Raw genomic sequence first — 20,050 nt, 5'->3', positions numbered from 1 at the left:
TGAGTTCAGTTTCTCTCTTTTCAAACACAACCAGACTGCTATAAAATGAACTTTGATTTCTCCAGCATCCTCCACATATCAAGTCAAATACAAGTTAGTTTGTGGATTTACATTTCTCTCTAAATGTAAGTACTGTATTTCCAAAATATACTGAGTTTTCTGTAACTGAATTTTCCAATTATAGCAAATTATTATTCTTGTATTCAGTAGAAGTAAGGGAGATAGTTGGCTCCAGATAACAGAATCCCTACAGTGTGGAATAAGACTATCAGCCCATCGAGTCACACCAACCCTCTGAAGAGCATTCTACCCAGATTCACTCCTCCTACCCTATCCCTGTAAGCCTGCATTTTCCATGGCTAACCCACCTAGCCTGCACATCTCCTTGTCACTATGGGCAATTTAGCATGACCAATCCACCTAACCTGCACATCTTTGGATTGTGGGAGGAAACCAGAGCACCCGGAGGAAACCCATGCAGATATGGGGAGAATGTACAAACTCCACAGAGACAGTTGCCTGAGGCTGGAATCAAATCCAGGTCTCTCATGCTGTGAGGCAGCAGTGATAACCACTGAAGCTTTCAAAATCATAATTAATGCGCAAGGAACAGAAAACTATGGAAACTTAGTGATCTAGAATTCTAATACATTTTTTAAGCAAAACTTTAGTGTTAGAACAATTAGAAAGAACATCTCTGAATAAGTAAGGCATCTGTTATTCAAGAATGTTTCTTGATGCTTGCCAAATAAAATCCCAAACGCCTCATCATTTAGTCTCAGAAAGAAAGGGATGGGGAGGAAAAAAGAGAAAATGATGAATGATGTGAATATGAACAACATTTAAAAATAAAATCCTCTGAGGTACTTTACAAAAAAAAGTCATGATTTCTGGAAGATTTATCGTCAGGTTTGAATGGTTCCCTAACCTGTTCCATCTGGATATTTCCATCTGCTTGTACTTTGCCATATAAAAATTGATGAATAAGAGTCCACAGAGGTTGGGGTGGGGGCAGTAAGTAGCTTTATAACTTGAAAACAGATTACTTTAACCAAAGGATTTCATACCTTTTTAATAATGAAGATCCGCACATATTGACACAGAAATGGGGACCCTGACCTTAGATAACTGACTTTACCTTTCAGAACGTAAAGGGAACAGTGCCCTCAAATACAGGATTTTCTTTGAGCAACTGAAATAACTTTTCCAGCACTACATTCTTCAACAGAAATAACTTGTCAATATTTTAACAGGCATACATCTGGATACATTGGGAATCCCCTGAAAAACAGTTAAGATTGACAACAGTGATGCAGAAGCAGAACCTAAATACTTCACATTACCTAAGTGTAGAATTTGTAATTGCAGCCAAATGCATAAACAATTGTTTAGGTCTCATTCACATAACAGTTATGAACTGATGTTCTGTTTCTCATACCAATCAATTAGTTGGACCGAAGGGTCTGTTTCCATCCTGTACATCTCTATTATTCTATGAGAACTGAGATACATTTACTTTCTAAAACAGCCACGCATTTAAGGTGGATCAATCTGAATAATCTAGTAGATTTTTTTTTTAAAAGTGTGGGCTTTAGCAAGTGCACATGAGGTTGTCTACATATTGTTAATGTGGAGTTGTCAATAATGTCAATTGGGCGTAGGAAGACAAGTGATAAGTTTCCTTGTAGAGATTATTAAATTTCCAAGTAGAGCTTGAAAAAATCTCTATTAATCCAGATGCACACATAACCTTCCTCATCAAGGTTTTCCATTGATGCTGCAGGGTTGTGCTGTAGAAGATGGCAAATAAGGTCAGGGCCAGCACACATCCCTGCCCCTCACCATTGGATATTCTGAAGAGATTCCAGAGGTTCCAATTGTACTTGATTTCTCTGCAGCGATTTTAGTGAAATAGACTTCATCAGGACCAGGATATTGGGTTGGCATTCAAGTTTTTCCAAAGTTGACCTCTGCTGACAGTGTTCAATGCCTTGGTGAAATCCGCAAAAGTACTAGACAGGCCTTTAATTTGCTTGTGATACTTTTCTTGTTTTTGCCTGATTATAAACACCACGCATATGGCGCACTGTTTTCTCTAGATTGGCCCTTGGGTGGTTTCTGTGGAGTCTTACAGTTGGAATTCAAGTGGACCAGTATGGATAGTCTGCTTCAGCAGCTTCTGGCCTGGTATTTCAGCGACCTGGCATGGCAATCTTCTTCTTAGGTGGTGGATTTGTCGGCTTTCTGTAGTGGTACTGTCTTTGCCTGAATTTAGGAGTCATGAATTGAACCAGGATGGGCTGTGTCTTAATTTATTTTATTTTCTCTTATCTATGCCCCTTGTCATTAATATAAGCATTGTGGCATGGTGACATAAATACTTTTCACTTTTTTTTGTAAAAAATACAAGAAACAATAAATTACAATTCTATTCTAAGAGAATGTGCAAGCTTGTTCAGTGGTACTTTAACCAGATTCTTCCTAGCAACAGAAAGGAGGGTAATCCCACCATAGCTAGGAGCAGTGTGATTTTTCTCCCTTGCTTTTGTGCAAGGTGATAATAATGACATGGAAGGAGTCCATAAGACCTGGACAACATTCAGGTTTGGACCGACAGATGGCAAGTGACATTTGTGTCACCTAAGTGCTAGGCAATGCTACCCAACAAAAGAGAATCCAAGCATCTCCCTGTGACATTTAATGGTATTACCATTGTTGAATTCACTATTATCAACGTTCTTGGAGGTTACCATTGAATAGAAACTGAACTTGAATAGTCATAAAATGCAAGTATAGATCAGACGCTAGGGCTCCTGCAATGAGTAATTCACCTCCTGATTTCTCTAAGCCTATCCACATATATAAGACACAAGTTAGAAGTGTGCTTAAATACTCTCCACAGAAGATGGATGAGTGCAGCTTCAACATTATCATTTGGGACAAAGCAGCCTGCTTGATTGGAATCACATCCACTTCCTCCACCACCGATGTTCAGTAGCAGAGGTGTGTACTATTTACAAAATGCAGTGTAAAACTTTGCCAAAGATCCTTCCAAACCCACAACGACTTCAATCTCGAACAAAAGCAACACATACATAAGAACACCATCTGCTGCAAGTTTATCTCCAAGTCACTCACCATCTTGAACTGGAAACATATCATTGTTCCTTCACTGTCTCTGGATCAAAATCCTGGAATTCTCTCCCTAACGACATTGAGAGTCTATCTACAGCACATGGACTACAGCTGTTCAAGGCAGCGGCTTTCCAACATCTTCTCAAGGAAAAATCGGGACGGACAATAAATGCTGGTCCAGCCAGTGACACCTATGTCCCTTGAGTCACTAAAAAAAATGCAGTCACTGCAGTATGTACCATGCACAAGATGCACTGCAGAAATTCATCAAGGCTCCTTCAGAGTATCTTCAAAACTTGTGGTCTGTACCAGGTGGAAGGATAAGGGCAACAAAAGTATGTGAACACCACTACTTGCAAGTTTCCCTCCCAGCCACACACTATCCTCTACAGCTGGTCCTTAATGATTGTTCAGTCAAAATCTTGGAATTTCCTTCCAACAGCACATGAATTTTAATGATTCAAGAATGCAGCTCAGTCCCACCTTCTCAAGGGAAGTTAGAGATGGGAAATGATAATGAGGTTTTGAAAGGTGAATGTCTTGGACACTCTCTATGTGATCTCCAACGTCTTTTGCCTGACATCAAGCTTGTGTGGCCTGGGGACTGGATGCCCTAGGCATGTATTATTGAAATCCACATCAGGTTTAATACTCTGAATACAACGATAGAAGCAGATGCTTTTGTTTCTGCACACTTTCTGCTGCAGAGATTTTGAATGGGAACGGGCAGACAGTGAAAGAGACAGAAAAATGACAGTTGCTATGGTCTGCAGAAGGAAAAAGCTCTTTTCTCTGTATGCTACCAGACAGAATGCTGGGGCAAGTTTACCCACTGGTCAAAGAGGAGAATCTGCAGCGATATAAAATCACAAGAAGATTTGTTCTGGAAAAGTCATGAAAAGAAATGAGTAGACTTTATCACTGAAAGTCAATTCTGGAGTTCTCAAAAGACCGAAGAAAAGGACTTTCAGTGGTAACTGGATATCACAGTGTGGCCAAACGGTAGAAATTTACTCATTAGAAGTGGAGTGTGATCTTATGTTGTTTCTTGAAAAGAATGCAATTTTATAGAGAACATGCTGTACTGCAATGCATATATACTTTTGTGCGTGTTGAGGGTTATCAGTTGCATTAAAACTTGAATAATAGTTATCTTTTGTTGTCATCAGCATCAGTTGTCTAAATAATATTTACTTGATGCTGATTTTAGTTTATTTCTTGCAGTAAATATCATTAAACTTGGGAATTCAAATATTTTTTCTGAAAAGGAAATCTTCTGTCATGATACGCCATGTTCAAATGGCATCATTATGCATATTCAGTAACTTGTCAGAAATTATTCTGTGATATCGGTCATCCAACAATGCCGAAAACAACCCCTTTTCCTGCAGCTCTCCTCTTTGCTTCCCATAAGATTTTTGTATCTTTTCATCTCTGATCAAATTATCAAAATACTGACAATATCTTTTCTCGATGTCATTTTTAAACAGTACTTTTCCTCCTACAATTTAATGATTCTATAGCTTATAAAAATCTTAATTCTCAATACTGAACTTTGCATTTCCTATATCACAGTGGTAACGGTAATCAAAAGTAGAGAAGGATTTCAGGATGTCCTAGAAATGTCAAAGTTGCTATATAGCTCCTCACCTTTTGGTTTTTGTTGATTTTACTTCAATTAAGTAACCCTGGCTATGCCGTTAAATATACAATGCACTACAGCCTTAAATAACATCACAAACTTGTAACTTTGTTAATAAGTACAACCCTCAATTTTTGTGCCCATTGCATCTTTGAAACTGCAACTGGGCACTATTAGAAACTCATGTGATGATATAGCTTCTGTAGAACTGAGTCATGTTGCAGTGTCATGCACCAGTTTGGAGTGTGAAGCACATGAAGTGCATCTGTCCCAACCTGTTGACCAGAAGCTTTGGGCATAATGTATCTGCGTTCAGGCTGTCTATCCTGAGCACAGGTTGGGAGAGAGGAGTTGACCTCTATATTGCCCTGATTTTGTCCTAAGCTCACCTCTGCGCTACTGTTGTCAAACTTTGTCACATAATGCTGTTATAGGCAAGGCTGTATATTCTCTGATAATGTGGGGTTTGTTCAGTGCAATTTCAAAAGATACCATCTAAGACATTTCTATAAAGTACCTGTACAATTTCATTTTAATTCTCAGAAAGATTATGACTTGGAAAATGCCAGCAGGTCTGTTAGCATCTGTGGAAAAAAAAATCAGAGTATATAGTTCTGAGGAAGAGTGATCCAACCTGAAATGGCAACTCTGATTTCTCTCTACAGATGCTGCCAGACCTACTGAGTTTTTCCAGCAATTTCTATTTTTGTTTCTGATTTACAGCAACCACAGTTTTTTTCAGATTTTATTAAGGATTATCACTTGGACCACTGCCTGTTGAGATTGCCCATTGACCATTCCACATCGTTTGGTATTTAAATGGTCTCTATTTTCTCATTAAGAATTTGTTTTTCAATAATACCATGCATGTTTTGTTTCTGATTCAGTCTTGAGTTTATTGATTGGTATTCCTTTCTCAGTACTACATTCAGTCATTGCATTTCTATCAAAGAAAATGGCCTAAACATCTCAGCCTCATTCTTTTCAACTTCATTCTTTCTAGTTACATTTTTGAAAATTGTATCTGTAAACTGAATTTCCAAATATGTTCCTATTTCATGTACACTTTCTCTTCCTCTCTGATTCTATGAACCTCAGATCTAGTCACAACACAGTCAGGAAACAATCCAGGATGCTCCTCTTGTAACATTACTGTTTCTACTACTTTTACTGGTTGTTCCACCACTCTTGCTGAAGCCAGTATGTTTGAACTTAACAATTCAGATCTGAAAATAAAGTAAATTCCTTCTGGATGAATTTGTTTTATTACTCCCTACTACAACTTCACCATTTACCCTTTAATCCAATACTGTATAATGATACTGCCTTGTAACCTCTAACCTACCTCCAATGAATATTTTCTCTTTTGTTAACCTCTCTGGAAGACAAATTGTATCATCAGCTCGCATCAATGACCTCTTTTAAAATCTTTATCAGTTTTCCTTTTGAGATAAAATAAATAGAACGTCAAGTAGCCTGATTCTGTTTTTCAGTATACACCTATTTCCTTTCTTGATGTCCCCTTTTCTGAAGATTCCTTTAACTTCTAACTTATATATGTGTTCTCATTGCAGAAGGCAATAAAGTTTTAAATTCTTGAACAGAATAATTCCTCTGAGAGTATTGTCATTATCGTCAGTATAAAATGCTCTTATCTACTTATTAAAATTATTTCATTTAACATTCTCAAAGTCAATATAAATTTGTCCAGGCTGCATCCCTATATGATTAAACCTCTGCCTGTATGCTTCCAGTACAATTCTGGGACCAATTCATATCTGCTTTGAACAGTCCTTTTCACCTCATCATAATCCCTAGAATGCTGCTCTGACAGGATGCATAAATCTCTGATACTTTACCAGTTAATTCATTTTGAATTGATAAGATTCAATCTGCTTTGACCAATCTGCTTGTGTGGTTATCTTTTCAAGCAACATGAAAAAATGGTTCCTCATCCTTCTCTTCAAATGTTGGCAAAGCCTATACACAACCTTAAACATCTCCTGACTGAAACATGGATTATAACTAGAAATGTCACCTTCCAAACCTCTGGTTTAACTTGTCTAAGATGCATCATTTGTAATTTATATCCATTTTCTTTCTCGTGACTCTAGTTTTAACACTTATTGCTCTGTGGAATTCTCTCTCATTTTTCTGCCTTTGGACTTCCAGTTTTTCTTAGTTCTAAACTGCTTTGGAATCAATCTCAAACTTTCTCATTTCCATTTGTATGAACTGCAATTGAAGGTTCACTGATGCTTCTGTTGTACTACCTATACTACTTCGCCCCTCTATTTCCTTTGAACCCAATAGTTCCATTTTTAAATCAATAATGTTTGCCTTCTGAGTTTGCTCTGGCAACTTCATTACCAATCTGTAAGAACAAATTACTACAGATGCTGGAATCTGTATTGAAAACAACAAATGCTGGATATCAAGCAGGTCAGACAGCATTCATAGAGAGAGAGCAAGCTAAGTTTCGAGTCTAGATGACTCTTGCAGCTCTGTCAATTTAGTTTTGTCATACACTGCAACCTTACCAATTAAATTTATGACACCTTCAAAAAATGTTCAGCAGTTTCCAGTGCCAATTTAAGTGTGTGTGTGTGATTAACTTCTCTCATATCAAATCCAGTTCAGACCTACATTGTCTGCATTCCAAGAATCTGGAATGAGCCCCCAGTTATGTTATGACATGAAGACAGGCAGCCAAATCAAATGCCCTACCTCTGTATTCACAACATCTGTAATATTAAAACCCTCAAAGACCCTTAAAAATGACACCAAAGGTTTCTAAGCAGACCTTTTAAATAACAGGTCCCAGTCTTTGTGAATAATCAATACCAGACATCAGATTTATAGCTTAAACAAAAGGCTAAACAGTTTATTAACAATACTGTAACTGTATCAGAGCAAAGTTGAACAAAGTAATCTAATTAATTTTTTTTATTTTAACCCCAATCACCTTTGATTTCAGCACCCTTCATTCTAAAGACAGAGACAAACAAACACAGTTAATGGATAAGTTAATAAGAAGGAAAACATAACAAATTGGTTAGATTACTTAAGAAGTTTCCACAATGTGCTGTTTCACAGGTATTTAGGATTGTCTCTTGATTTTCTTTTAATTCATTCTGAGGAAGATTCAATAGTACTTAAAACTGAGTTTCTATTATCTGAACTTCCAACAGATGATAATGGGAAGCTAGGCAGGGAGTGTTCAAATCTTCATGTTGTTGCATCAGCAGTCAAACTCGTTCTCTCAGAAATCCCCTTAAAAAAAAACTCTAGTACCATCCTCTGTCTGGATTTCTCCCAGACTTGTTGGCACCAATTCCTAGTTATCAACCTCGTTAATGGTCAAATACCTGCTATGTGGTTAAACATACCGTCTCTCCTGAGTCGAACAGTTTATTACGTTTTTTGATCAAGAACCAATATGCAATTAATTTTCAAGTCTGGCCTCAAAAATAAACAACAGCTTGCTTGTTCTCTTTGTTTTTAAACACAAGCTGCTGCTCACAATCCAAAGGTTACCTTTCAGCTCTCAGTTCACAAATCTAAATCAAAATGATTAACAAGAAAACTCAGTGAGGGCTCTTACAGTGAATAATAACTATATTTCTTGTACAGCTGACACCATGTTGTTAAAGTTTTTTTCCAAGGTCCAAGGATGGCACCTACAACTTCTGGCAGATGTTAGTCTGTTATTATGAATATAAACAGCTATTTGCAATAATATGCAAAGAATATTACACTGAAACTGAAGGAGTATTCAGACAGTTGGTACTGTGGCAAGCCTACATCCATCCTATGTAAATATGTTTGGCTGTTAACTACAAGTTTTACACTGGGATAGTCTCCAGAGGAATAGTACTGAGAAGTAGTGATATTAATCTAACACTTTATCAGACAATGCTTATACAAAACAATGCTGTAAATTCTATTCAATTCTATGACAAATATAAAATGTTGAATATCTGGTAGTACTCTTGGCTCCAAGCATAATTTTCAATAAAGGGGTGTCTTATATTGTTTATGAATAACAACAAATGTAGCAGAAGAAACTAATGATCACCATGTTTTAAATGGATCTTCCCTAATGGCACTTGAACTTGGTCACTGTAATGATTGGAACCAGGACCAGGTGGATTTCATTGATTATGACATCCTTGATTGGAGCTGTTAACCTGGGCCAATCAGAAAGTCCTGGCTGATAGATACAAACAGGAGATCCACACACAACATGGGTGCTGGGAAGAAAAACAAACAAACAGGAGATCATGCAGCATTGCCCTTTGATGAGAAGGGCACTGCTTGTCACTGGCCACTCTGGTGAATCCTTTCTTCCTGGTGGTGAAAAATGAATAAAGATTTGTACACCTGTTGTCTTTCACTGTGTCTCACACCTGCGCTCAATGACAAGGTTGCTGGGGAAAAAATAAGCACTACCGCTGTTAGGCAGTAGTGTGGGGGAGAAAAAAAAAGAAAAAATATAACCAGGAGAGAGGGCCCTCTTGTGATGCAGAAAAAAAGGAAAAAGATACAAACAGGAGATTCAGCAGATCTTAGTCTAGGGCAGGGGTGGAGAACCTGCGGCCTTCTAGGCCATTGTGTGTGGCCTTTTGAATGAATCCAAATTTTGCAGGATTGGGAAGTGCAATATTGTGAGAGGTAATTTCGGTTTAAACTTTAAGATGTGCCTGGACCACAGACTGATCTATAATAAAAGACAAAACCTTTGTTTCTTTTCTAACAACCATTTTATATACTCAAAAGTAGAGTAGTTTAAATTGTGCAGAATGCTGACAATTTGTGAGCGATAGTAAAAGCAAGCAGGCTCTTGATTAATGAAGCCATTCACACAGCTGTGAAGGATGAGTCCCTGACTGATAAGACTCCAGGATGGGGGAACAACTTGAGACATCTGTTTCAAATTAAAGCTTTTGACTGATAAGACTACAGGGTGAGAAAAACAACAAACCTTGGAGACTCTGGAGCCTTTTGTTGCAGACTTTGTGATAAAAATAATGATGTTTTTAAGAATGTGAACCTCATGGCTTGTTGGAGCCAAGGAGAGGAGGGACTTGTCCTATAAATAATGGAGACTTTGTAAGCCTCAGCGCGCCTTTTCTTTAAGGGTGCCCGACTCTGCAGACTTGACTTGTTAATAAAACTTTGTTTTCCTGAATTTGTCTAGAGCGATTATTGAGAAGCGATTTTCGTTTCTAACAACTTGGGGGCTCGTCATCCGGGATCAACACTCCGGCCGCAAGGGGAGTTGAGGAAGGATATCGGAGAAGGTGCACCCTGCTGAGTTCAGCAGTCCCTGATTCCTTGCTTGTCGCCCCGCGCGGCTTGAGCGAGTGATATCCGGGAGGCTCAGGAAAACAAAGGAGGGGTGTACCCGAGGCAGTGGGGACGGTTAACGATCGAGTAATTTCGGTGCACCGAACCCAGGTAAGACAAAACTTGCGGGGACCGTGTTTCCGGAGGACTGGGTACCTACGGGGTGCCTGTGGATTTTTTTTTTTCTACAGAGACGTGGGACTCAGGAATCTGGAGACCGGGGCTCGCCTGTGAGGGATTTTGCAGAGACCGTGTTTGAGGAGGAACGTGTACCTACGGGGTGCCTGTGATTTGTGTCACAGAGACGTAGGACACAGGAATCCAAAGACCGGGGGGTGCCTGCAAAGGAACCTGGGCGATCACGGGACTGAAGGTCCGGGAATTGGCTACATTGTGATAGATTATCACGGGAAAAATACGAAGTCCTCGGAAATGGGAAATAAGGGATCTAAGGTGATTAAGGGAAAGGTAGGCTTAAACAGGGACAATGACACATACCCCGGGGTACCTGACGATAGTCCGTTAGGGAGAATGCTAAATAATTGGGATCAGGCTGGAAGAAAGGGAAAATCTAAAAGGAAGATGGTAAAATACTGGCAAAAGTGGTCCCAGAAACCTATTCAGGGCGACTCAGTGTGGTGGCCTAGATTCGGTACTGACGAAGACTGGGTCCGGCAAGCCCTCATTTTATATGTCAATTCAAAACCTGATGTTAATCTGGAAGAAAGTGATTATGCCCTTTGTTGGCTGCCGGTTACGATATCTTGTCAAATGCAGGTAACTAATAAAGACTCGAAAGGGCAGAAAGAATGGGACCCTTTAGATCACTTACCGCCGCCCTACGTGACCCCGTCTGCCCCACAGAATGTTCCTTCGGGTGACGACGATTCAGGGGAAGGGGAAGAAGATGGGGAGGAATCACAAACTACCCCAGGGGTACAGACCAGATCTCAAGCTGGAAAGGGTCACAGACAAGACCCTGTCTCGATTGCAAGAATGAATCCACTCCGGGAAGTGCCCATGGGGGGCGAGGAAGGAAGGATGGGATATGTGAACGTTCCCTTGACGAGTACTGAAGTACGGAATTTCAGGAGGGAGATGAAGGGTCTACTAGAGGACCCCATGGGACTTGCTGAACAATTGGATCAGTTCCTGGGTCCGAATACTTACACGTGGGAAGAGATGTGTTCCATCATGAAAACATTGTTCTCTAGCCAGGAGCGTCAGATGATACGACAAGCTGCGCTCTTGGTCTGGGAGAGAGAGGGGGGAGAAGGAGGGGAGCAGAAGTTTCCCCTCACCGACCCCGAGTGGGATAAGAACACGGAGGGAGGACGGCGCAACATGAGAGACATGCGGGAATATTGGATAAAAGGAATAAGACACGCAGCCCCAAAGGGGCACAATTTTACCAAGGCCTTTGGTAATCATCAAAATCCGGAGGAAACCCCTACGGACTTCCTAGACAGGATTAGGAAGAATGTGCAGCAGTTTGCTGGGGTGGACCCTGAGACGGACGTGGGGCAACAACTCATACGGGTAGAGTTTGTATCAAAAGCCTGGCCGGACATACGAAAGAAGTTAGAGAAAATGGATGATTGGGATAGTAAATCTTTAAGTGAATTACTACGAGAGGCGCAAAAGGTGTTTGTGAGAAGGGACGATGAGAAGCAAAGGAAGGCGACAAAGATAATGATGCAAACGGTGCAACAAATGACAGCTGGAAGAAAGGAAAAGGGAGAGCCGTGGCAGAAACAGGAAAGGGGAGAGTCGTGGCAAGAGCAGAGGAAAAGAGAACCATGGCCGGAACAAAGGAAGAGTGGAGGAACGCGAGACCGCGACAGGGAAACGAGAAGGATACTCAGATGTTACTATTGTAATGAAGCGGGACATTTTAAACGAGAGTGCCCCCGCTACAAACGGGAGGTGAGGTCGTACGCCCTGATGGAGGAAGATTAGGGAGGTCGGGGGTTCCTACCCTTGGGGCAAAAGGACTATCGACAGGAACCCCTGGTAAACTTGAAAGTAGGGCCCCAAGGATCGGAGATCACATTTATGGTGGACTCGGGAGCCGAAAGATCAAGTATAATCCAAATACCCCCCGGCACCCGAGCAGGAGGAAAAGTTATGGGGGTATCTGGAATTGGAGGACAGAAATTACAAGTCCCAGTGGTAGAGGACGTGGAAATTGGATATGAAAACAGAACTACTAAACGAGACCTCCTTCTACTGCCATCGGCGGGATTTAATTTGTTAGGAAGAGACTTGCAGGTCAAACTAGGGATCGGAACGGTACCAAGTAACGGGGAAATGGTAGTAAGGTTGTTCGCCCTCACCGAAGATGATGATCAACAAATAGACCCGGAAGTATGGTACCGAGAGGGGAACAGAGGGGGTCTAAACATCAAACCTCTCCAAATCACCATGTTACCAGGAAGAGGCCCGGTAAGAAGGAAACAATACCCGATTGCTATGGAAGGACGGGAGGGGTTACAACCTGTGATAGAAAGATTAATCACAGATGGACTACTGGAGGAATGTATGTCCCCTTTCAATACTCCAATACTCCCTGTGAGAAAGCCGGATGGGACGTATAGGCTGGTGCAAGACCTGTGGGGGTTGAATGAAGTAGTCCAGGCTAGATACCCGGTGGTACCTAATCCCTACACGTTAATGAGTAAAATTCCCCCCGAACATGAATGGTTCAGCGTAATAGATCTGAAGGATGCTTTTTGGAGTTGCCCCCTTGACGAAGAAAGTCGGAACCTTTTTGCCTTTGAATGGGAGAATCCCTTCACAGGACGAAAGCGACAGTTAAGATGGACGGTCTTGCCACAGGGATTCACGGAGTCACCCAATTTGTTTGGACAAATACTGGAGCAGATCTTAGAAGGATTTCAGTGTAACGCGGAGAATCAATTGCTCCAATATGTCGATGATCTCTTACTCTCAGGACCAAGAGAAGAGGAGGTACGAGCAGACACCGTTGCCCTGTTGAACTTCCTGGGGAAACAGGGTCTACGCGTCTCCAGGACAAAACTCCAGTTTGTGGAGCGAGAAGTAAGATATCTGGGCCATCAAGTCAGTAAGGGGCACCGCCGTATCACGCCAGAACGAATATCAGGAATTACGGGTATGCCAATACCCAGGACGAAGAAGGAAGTCAGACAATTCCTGGGACTAGTAGGGTATTGCCGGATATGGATTGAAAGTTACACCACTTTAGTAAAATTTTTGTACGACAAACTGGGACAAGAAGGACAAAAGGTGGACTGGTCAGATGAGGAGGAGCAGCGATTTAATATTATTAAAAATAAACTGATTCAAGCTCTGGTATTGGCTTTACCCACCCTGAAGGAACCGTTCCAGTTATATGTTAATAGCGCCGGCGGAATTGCCCAGGGTGTGCTCACTCAGCTGCGGGCAGGGAAACGTCAGCCGGTTGCATTTTTGTCAAAAATGTTAGACCCTGTGTCATGTGGATGGCCGACCTGTATACAGGCAGTGGCAGCTACGGCAATGTTAGTAGAAGAGGCCCGAAAACTTACCTTTGGAGGAAGGATCACAGTATACTCCCCACATTCGGTTAGTGCCATACTGGCTCAGAAGGCTCACCGCTGGTTAACAGACTCTCGCATCCTAAAGTATGAGACGATTTTGATGACCGGGAACGATCTCAATTTTGCAAAAGATCTCAGTTGCAACCCAGCCCAGTTTCTGTACGGACGTCCTGCAGACGGGGAACAGGAGCATGATTGTGTGGAATTTGTGGACTTGCAGACCAAAAGCCGAGAGGACCTGCAAGAAGCCCCGCTGGGTGAGGGACAGGAACTGTATATCGACGGGTCCTCCCGGTGCATCAGTGGAGTACGATACAGTGGCTATGCTGTTATAGATGGTGCAACGAAATGGACGATTGAGTCTGGACGACTGCCCGGGAAGTGGTCAGCCCAATCCTGTGAGTTGTACGCCCTCCAGCTGTTGGAAGGGAAAGTGGGGACCATATATACTGACTCAAAGTATGCATACGGAGTCGTTCATACTTTCGGGAAAATCTGGAAAGAGCGAGGATTGATAACTTCCCGGGGAAAGGAATTAGCTCACGAACAAATGATCAGCCTAACGTTGGAAGCCCTGGCGTTACCTACGGAACTTGCAGTAGTCCATGTACCCGGTCACCAGAAGGGGTCGACACCGGAAGCGGTGGGAAACCGGCTGGCAGACGAGGAAGCCAAGCGGGCAGCGGTCGAAAAATCCGTCCAATTGTTAACGTTAATACCGTTGAGGGAGGGCCTCGCTAAACAACCCGTCTTCACCCAGGGGGAGATTGATAAAATGGATCAATTGGGTGCCCGGCTAGATACTAACGGGAAGTGGACGGTTCCTGATGGGAGACAAGTACTGAACAAACAGATCACCCGGGGTATTCTGCACCGATTACACCATCAGACCCACTGGGGGGTGCAAGCCATGTGTGACAAAATCCTGAGAGACTATGTATGCAGGGGGATATACACATTAGCCCAACAAGAGGTAGTCGGATGCCCCACTTGCCGGCGTATTAATCAGAAAGCCATGCGTTCTATGCCAGCTGGTGGTCAGCCCCTAGCGATTAGGCCATTTCAGAGGATCCAAGTCGACTTTACAGAATTACCCCCAGTACAGAGATGGAAATATCTGCTAGTAATAGTAGACCATTTCACTCACTGGGTAGAGGCTTTCCCAACTGCCAAAGACGATGCACCAACCGTGGCCCGACTGTTGTTAGAGAACATAATCCCGAGATATGGCATAATGGAATCTATTGACTCCGACTGCGGGACGCATTTTATTTCTAAGCTACACCATTTGATCTGTAATGCCCTGGGTATCCAATGGAAATTCCACACACCCTGGCATCCTCAGAGTTCGGGTAGAGTTGAGAGAATGAATGGCACGCTCAAGACCCAATTGACTAAGCTGATGTTAGAAACTAAGTTACCCTGGCCAAAGTGCCTGCCCATTGCCCTATTGAGGATACGTACGGCACCTCGCCGAGATGTCGGGGTTTCCCCCTATGAAATGCTCTTCGGATTACCGTATTGGAGTAAGGTTGATGGATGTCCCACTCTACAAGGGGGGGATGTATTTATCCGAACCTATTTACTGGCCTTATCCCGTTCTTTTGCAGAACTCCGAAGGAAAGGTCTCCTGGCTCAGACACCGCCGCTCGACTTCCTCCTGCATAAGGTGGAGCCTGGAGATTGGATACTTGTTAAGACCTGGAAGGCCGAAAAGCTCCAGCCGCGGTGGGAAGGACCGTTCCTGGTTCTGTTAACAACTGAGGCAGCTGTTCGAACGAAAGAAAAAGGGTGGGTCCACGCATCAAGGATAAAGGGGCCCGTTCCGCCTGAAGAAGAAAGCACCTGGACATGCGAGCAAGGGGACAAGCCGTTGTCGGTAAAACTGAAAAGACAGCAATAATGAACTCTACTTGGACTGTATTGGTGGGATGGTCTCCTAGGTGGTAGCTGGTGGCGCACGGCGTTGCTGGTGGTTGGGGGCGGCATGATTCTTCTTCTCGTATTACCCTGCCTAACTCCCTGTATTCAGTTTTTAATTCAGAAAAATATTTCCCGACTCCAGGCAGTAGTGGTTCCACAACATGGGACACGGGAACTTAAAGTGATGTTGCTGCGAAAGACCAAGGATTTCCCGGGCCCTTGAGGGAAGGGGGGGCTTATCTTGGTCAGGCACATCTTAAAGAAAGAAAAGGGTGGAATTGTGAGAGGTAATTTCGGTTTAAACTTTAAGATGTGCCTGGACCACAGACTGATCTATAATAAAAGACAAAACCTTTGTTTCTTTTCTAACAACCATTTTATATACTCAAAAGTAGAGTAGTTTAAATTGTGCAGAATGCTGACAATTTGTGAGCGATAGTAAAAGCAAGCAGGCTCTTGATTAATGAAGCCATTCACACAGCTGTGAAGGATGAGTCCCTGACTGATAAGACTCCAGGATGGGGGAACAACTTGAGACATCTGTTTCAAATTAAAGCTTTTGACTGATAAGACTACAGGGTGAGAAAAACAACAAACCTTGGAGACTCTGGAGCCTTTTGTTGCAGACTTTGTGATAAAAATAATGATGTTTTTAAGAATGTGAACCTCATGGCTTGTTGGAGCCAAGGAGAGGAGGGACTTGTCCTATAAATAATGGAGACTTTGTAAGCCTCAGCGCGCCTTTTCTTTAAGGGTGCCCGACTCTGCAGACTTGACTTGTTAATAAAACTTTGTTTTCCTGAATTTGTCTAGAGCGATTATTGAGAAGCGATTTTCGTTTCTAACAAATATTATTTTGTGTCTGCTAAAGATAGGATGATTTGCTTGCTTTGTGATACTGCAATATCAACATTGAAGAAATATAATGCTTATCACAAGGACCACAAATATTTCACATTAGAGGGAGAGGTGCGGAAGGTTGCATTGCAGAAATTAAAAGATGAAAAGCAAAAGCAAAGACAGTTATTTCAAGCAGTATTAAGACCCAGAAAAAATGCCACTGAAGCAACATATAAAGTAGCTTATATACTCGGGAAAAGGAGGAAGCCTTTCAGCGATGTGGAAATCGTAAAAGAATGTATTGTCGAAGTTGTAGGGTGCTTAGACCCCGATAATGTTCCAAAGTACAAACAACTGCCTCTTTCAAGGAGAACCATAACTTATCGGCAGCATGAATTAGCCCTCCAACAGAACACCTCCAACAAATACTCCAAAAAAAAAATACACATTATTCAATCGCTTTGGATGAATCAACTGATACTACCGACTCAGCGCAGGCTTTATACTTCAATCGGGCCATAGCAGAAGATTTTATTTGCTACAAAGAGTTACTGACTTTGGGCACTCTTACAAGTAGAACACGAGGAATAGATATCTTCACAAACTTTCAAGATAAATGTCGTGAATTTGAACTGAATTTAGTTAATTTAGTGAGTGTATGTACAGACGGTGTGCCTTCCATGACAGGAAAACATGAAGGGTTTATTGCACAGATAAAAAAAGTATTATCAGATCCAGATGCTCTCATTTCTTTTCATTGTATCTTACATCAGCAAAATCTCTGTGCCAAATCTACTATTTTAAGTGACACTTTGCAACAAGTTATAAGTATTGTTAACTATATTCGTGCAAATGCAACACGGCATCGTCGGTTTTGTAACATGCTGAAGTAGGATGATGAGGTATTCAGTGAGGATTTGCCGTAACATTCTAAAGTGTGTTGGCTATCGCAGGGACAGGTGTTAGCACAAATTTTATCTTTGCGAGAACAGGTAATTAAATTTTATGAAGAACAGAGTCAGCAATGCGAATTAGTGAAAGAAGATTTCTATAGAAATGCTGCATTTCTGTGTGATATCATGTCAAAGCAAAATGACTTGAATATTTCTTTGCAAAGTAAAACTAGGTCCAAATACAATATGTGGCAAAAAAAATCCAAGCATTTTGAAAAATGCTATCTTTTTTCAAAACTCTTCTTTTTCAAAAGGAAATTTCTGATGAACATTTTCCCCAGTTAACAAAGGTCATTGATGAACTGGAGGATTCTTGCGAATCATTTGAAGAATACGGAGCTGTTATAAACTTATTAATTGGAAAATACAATGAAAGGTTCTCTGACTTTGAGAATCATGACATCGCACTCAAATTAGCATTTCAACCTCACCTAGTTGATGTCTCCTAAAGAACTACAGATGGAATTGATTGAGCTCTCAAAAGATGACATTTTAAAGTCCTTATTTGATGCTAAGAAAGATCCGATTGAAATATGGAAAAATGCAAAAGAATACCCATGCCTTCGGCAACATGCACGAAAAATGCTTTCTTGCTTTTCAACCACTTATTGCTGCGAATCTACATTCTCCTACTTAACCAAATTCAAGATGCTCTTAAGGTCACAAGTGACGGTTACCCATCTAGAGGATCAGCTAAAACTGCAGACCTCCATGCTGCAATCAAATATTCAAATGCTTTCCTACAAAAAACAGTCACAACAAAGTCATTAAAAGGTTAGTTAACTTTAGAATTAACTTTTTTTTTCATTTTTTTTAGTTAGTTAGATTATTAGTTAGATTTTTACAAAATAATGTGAAATTTGAAGAATATATAATTGAAGTTTCTTGGATGCGGCCTTACTAGATTACAACTAACATAATTCGGCCTTCCAACATGAAAAGGTTCCCCACCTCTGGTCTAGGGCCATTTGGTATTCTGTGTGCTAAGCTGGTCAAACTTTGCTCACCACTCCAATCTTGATACACCTACAAACTTTATTTGTGGACCATGTACGAAGGCACAGGATATTGCATTAACTTGACAAGCAACTTTGAATAATGCAATTTCTGTTTTTAGATGCTGTGTCCTTCATTCTACTCTACTTGTAAAATACCTCACTGATAAAAGGGAACATTGTCCCACTTTTTGTGTAGTTTTGTCAATGGTTTACACATCAGCGTGTACCAACTTCTCTGAGTTAATAAAATCTTCCTGCTTTCAGGGAGGCAGCAGCTCTTTCAGAACTATTACTTGAACAGAGTCACTGAACTCGCTATCACACCAGTCAGTTGCAAGGTAACTAAATACCTTTTCATGTGGATGGAGCTGATTATATTTTGGCTGGATTCATAAAGACAGACATGCCCAAGCCTCATTCTATAGTATCATTTACGATGCTGGCTCCAACTTTGCATAATCCCTAAAATGTGGATCACAAGTCTTTATAAAATACTTAGGACCAGCTAAAGATACAAAATGAATAATTAAGAAGAAAGTAAAAGTTGCAATTGAAAACTTGATACAAAACTATAGGCTTAATCATTTGCACTGCTGCTTCACAATGCCAGGGACCTGGGTTTGATTTCAGCTTTGGGCGTGTGAGAAACAAAAGCTCACTCACTTCAATAATTTCAGTCCGAGACCAAAAATCTGTACACTTGCAAGTGGGTGCCATGTCTAATGCCAGGTAAGGTAATGACAAATGCACACCAAATCCAACAAACTCTCGAAATTTATACAGTTTGAATCCCCACATTTTTCCTTATTCCATTGTTTGCCCCCCATCCTCCGCTTATGTCATTTATTTCCTTAAGACTGATCCCACAACTTCTGTTTATCCGGCCTTGTCAGTGACAAATGTCTATCTCTGCCTCCCATAAAGTTGTTTGACGTCATCCCATCCTTTGCTTACCATTATCTGCTCCCTCCATCTGTGCTGCCCCTCACAGCATCTTATCACTAAGCCCTTTTAATTGGGGTTTGTTCCTGTGTCTCTGTACAAGTGGGAAACAGATGTTTATAAAGGCCTCTTTTCACAGCATTTTATCTAGTGCCTGTATTTCTACCATTGTTCTGTAATCACGTCTCATGCTAAGTCCTTCCTCGACGTAGTTCCCATTTTTGCTAACTCAGCTCCTAGCTGAGAAAACAATCACAGACTAATGTGAATTCATTTATTCTGTATCAGAACTTATAATTTGCAGAAATAACATTAATTCACCTATATCCCACAATTTCCCCTTTTTCTTTTCATTACCATTTGTTATCTTCTGCATTTTTGTCTCTTTTTTTTTTGAACATCGTTCCCAAAATTCGCAAGCATCATTTCAGAGATTTCATCCATCTTGGTTTCACTCATCTCCTCATTATTTAGCCGATAAAGTTCCTCTGTCTGATTCCCTCTTAGGGGCATCTGTTTCATCAAGGCTGTTTAAATCAGCCTCTGGGTGAGCCCTCGTATACAGGGTATGATACAATAGCCAATGGCCACCAATACCCCGACTACTACTATCAGGGAAGTAAGGATAGAAACCATCACCCCCTTCCATTTTCCAAACCAGGATTCAAGCCATCCCGTGAGAGATGTGTCTACTCCTGAATTCTCAGC

The sequence above is a fragment of the Chiloscyllium plagiosum genome, unplaced genomic scaffold (assembly GCF_037043375.1).
Source record: "Chiloscyllium plagiosum isolate Xiang-an unplaced genomic scaffold, Cpla_swu_hap1 HiC_scaffold_9, whole genome shotgun sequence".
Taxonomy (NCBI): Eukaryota; Metazoa; Chordata; class Chondrichthyes; order Orectolobiformes; family Hemiscylliidae; genus Chiloscyllium; species Chiloscyllium plagiosum.
This window is presented reverse-complemented; position numbering follows the sequence as displayed.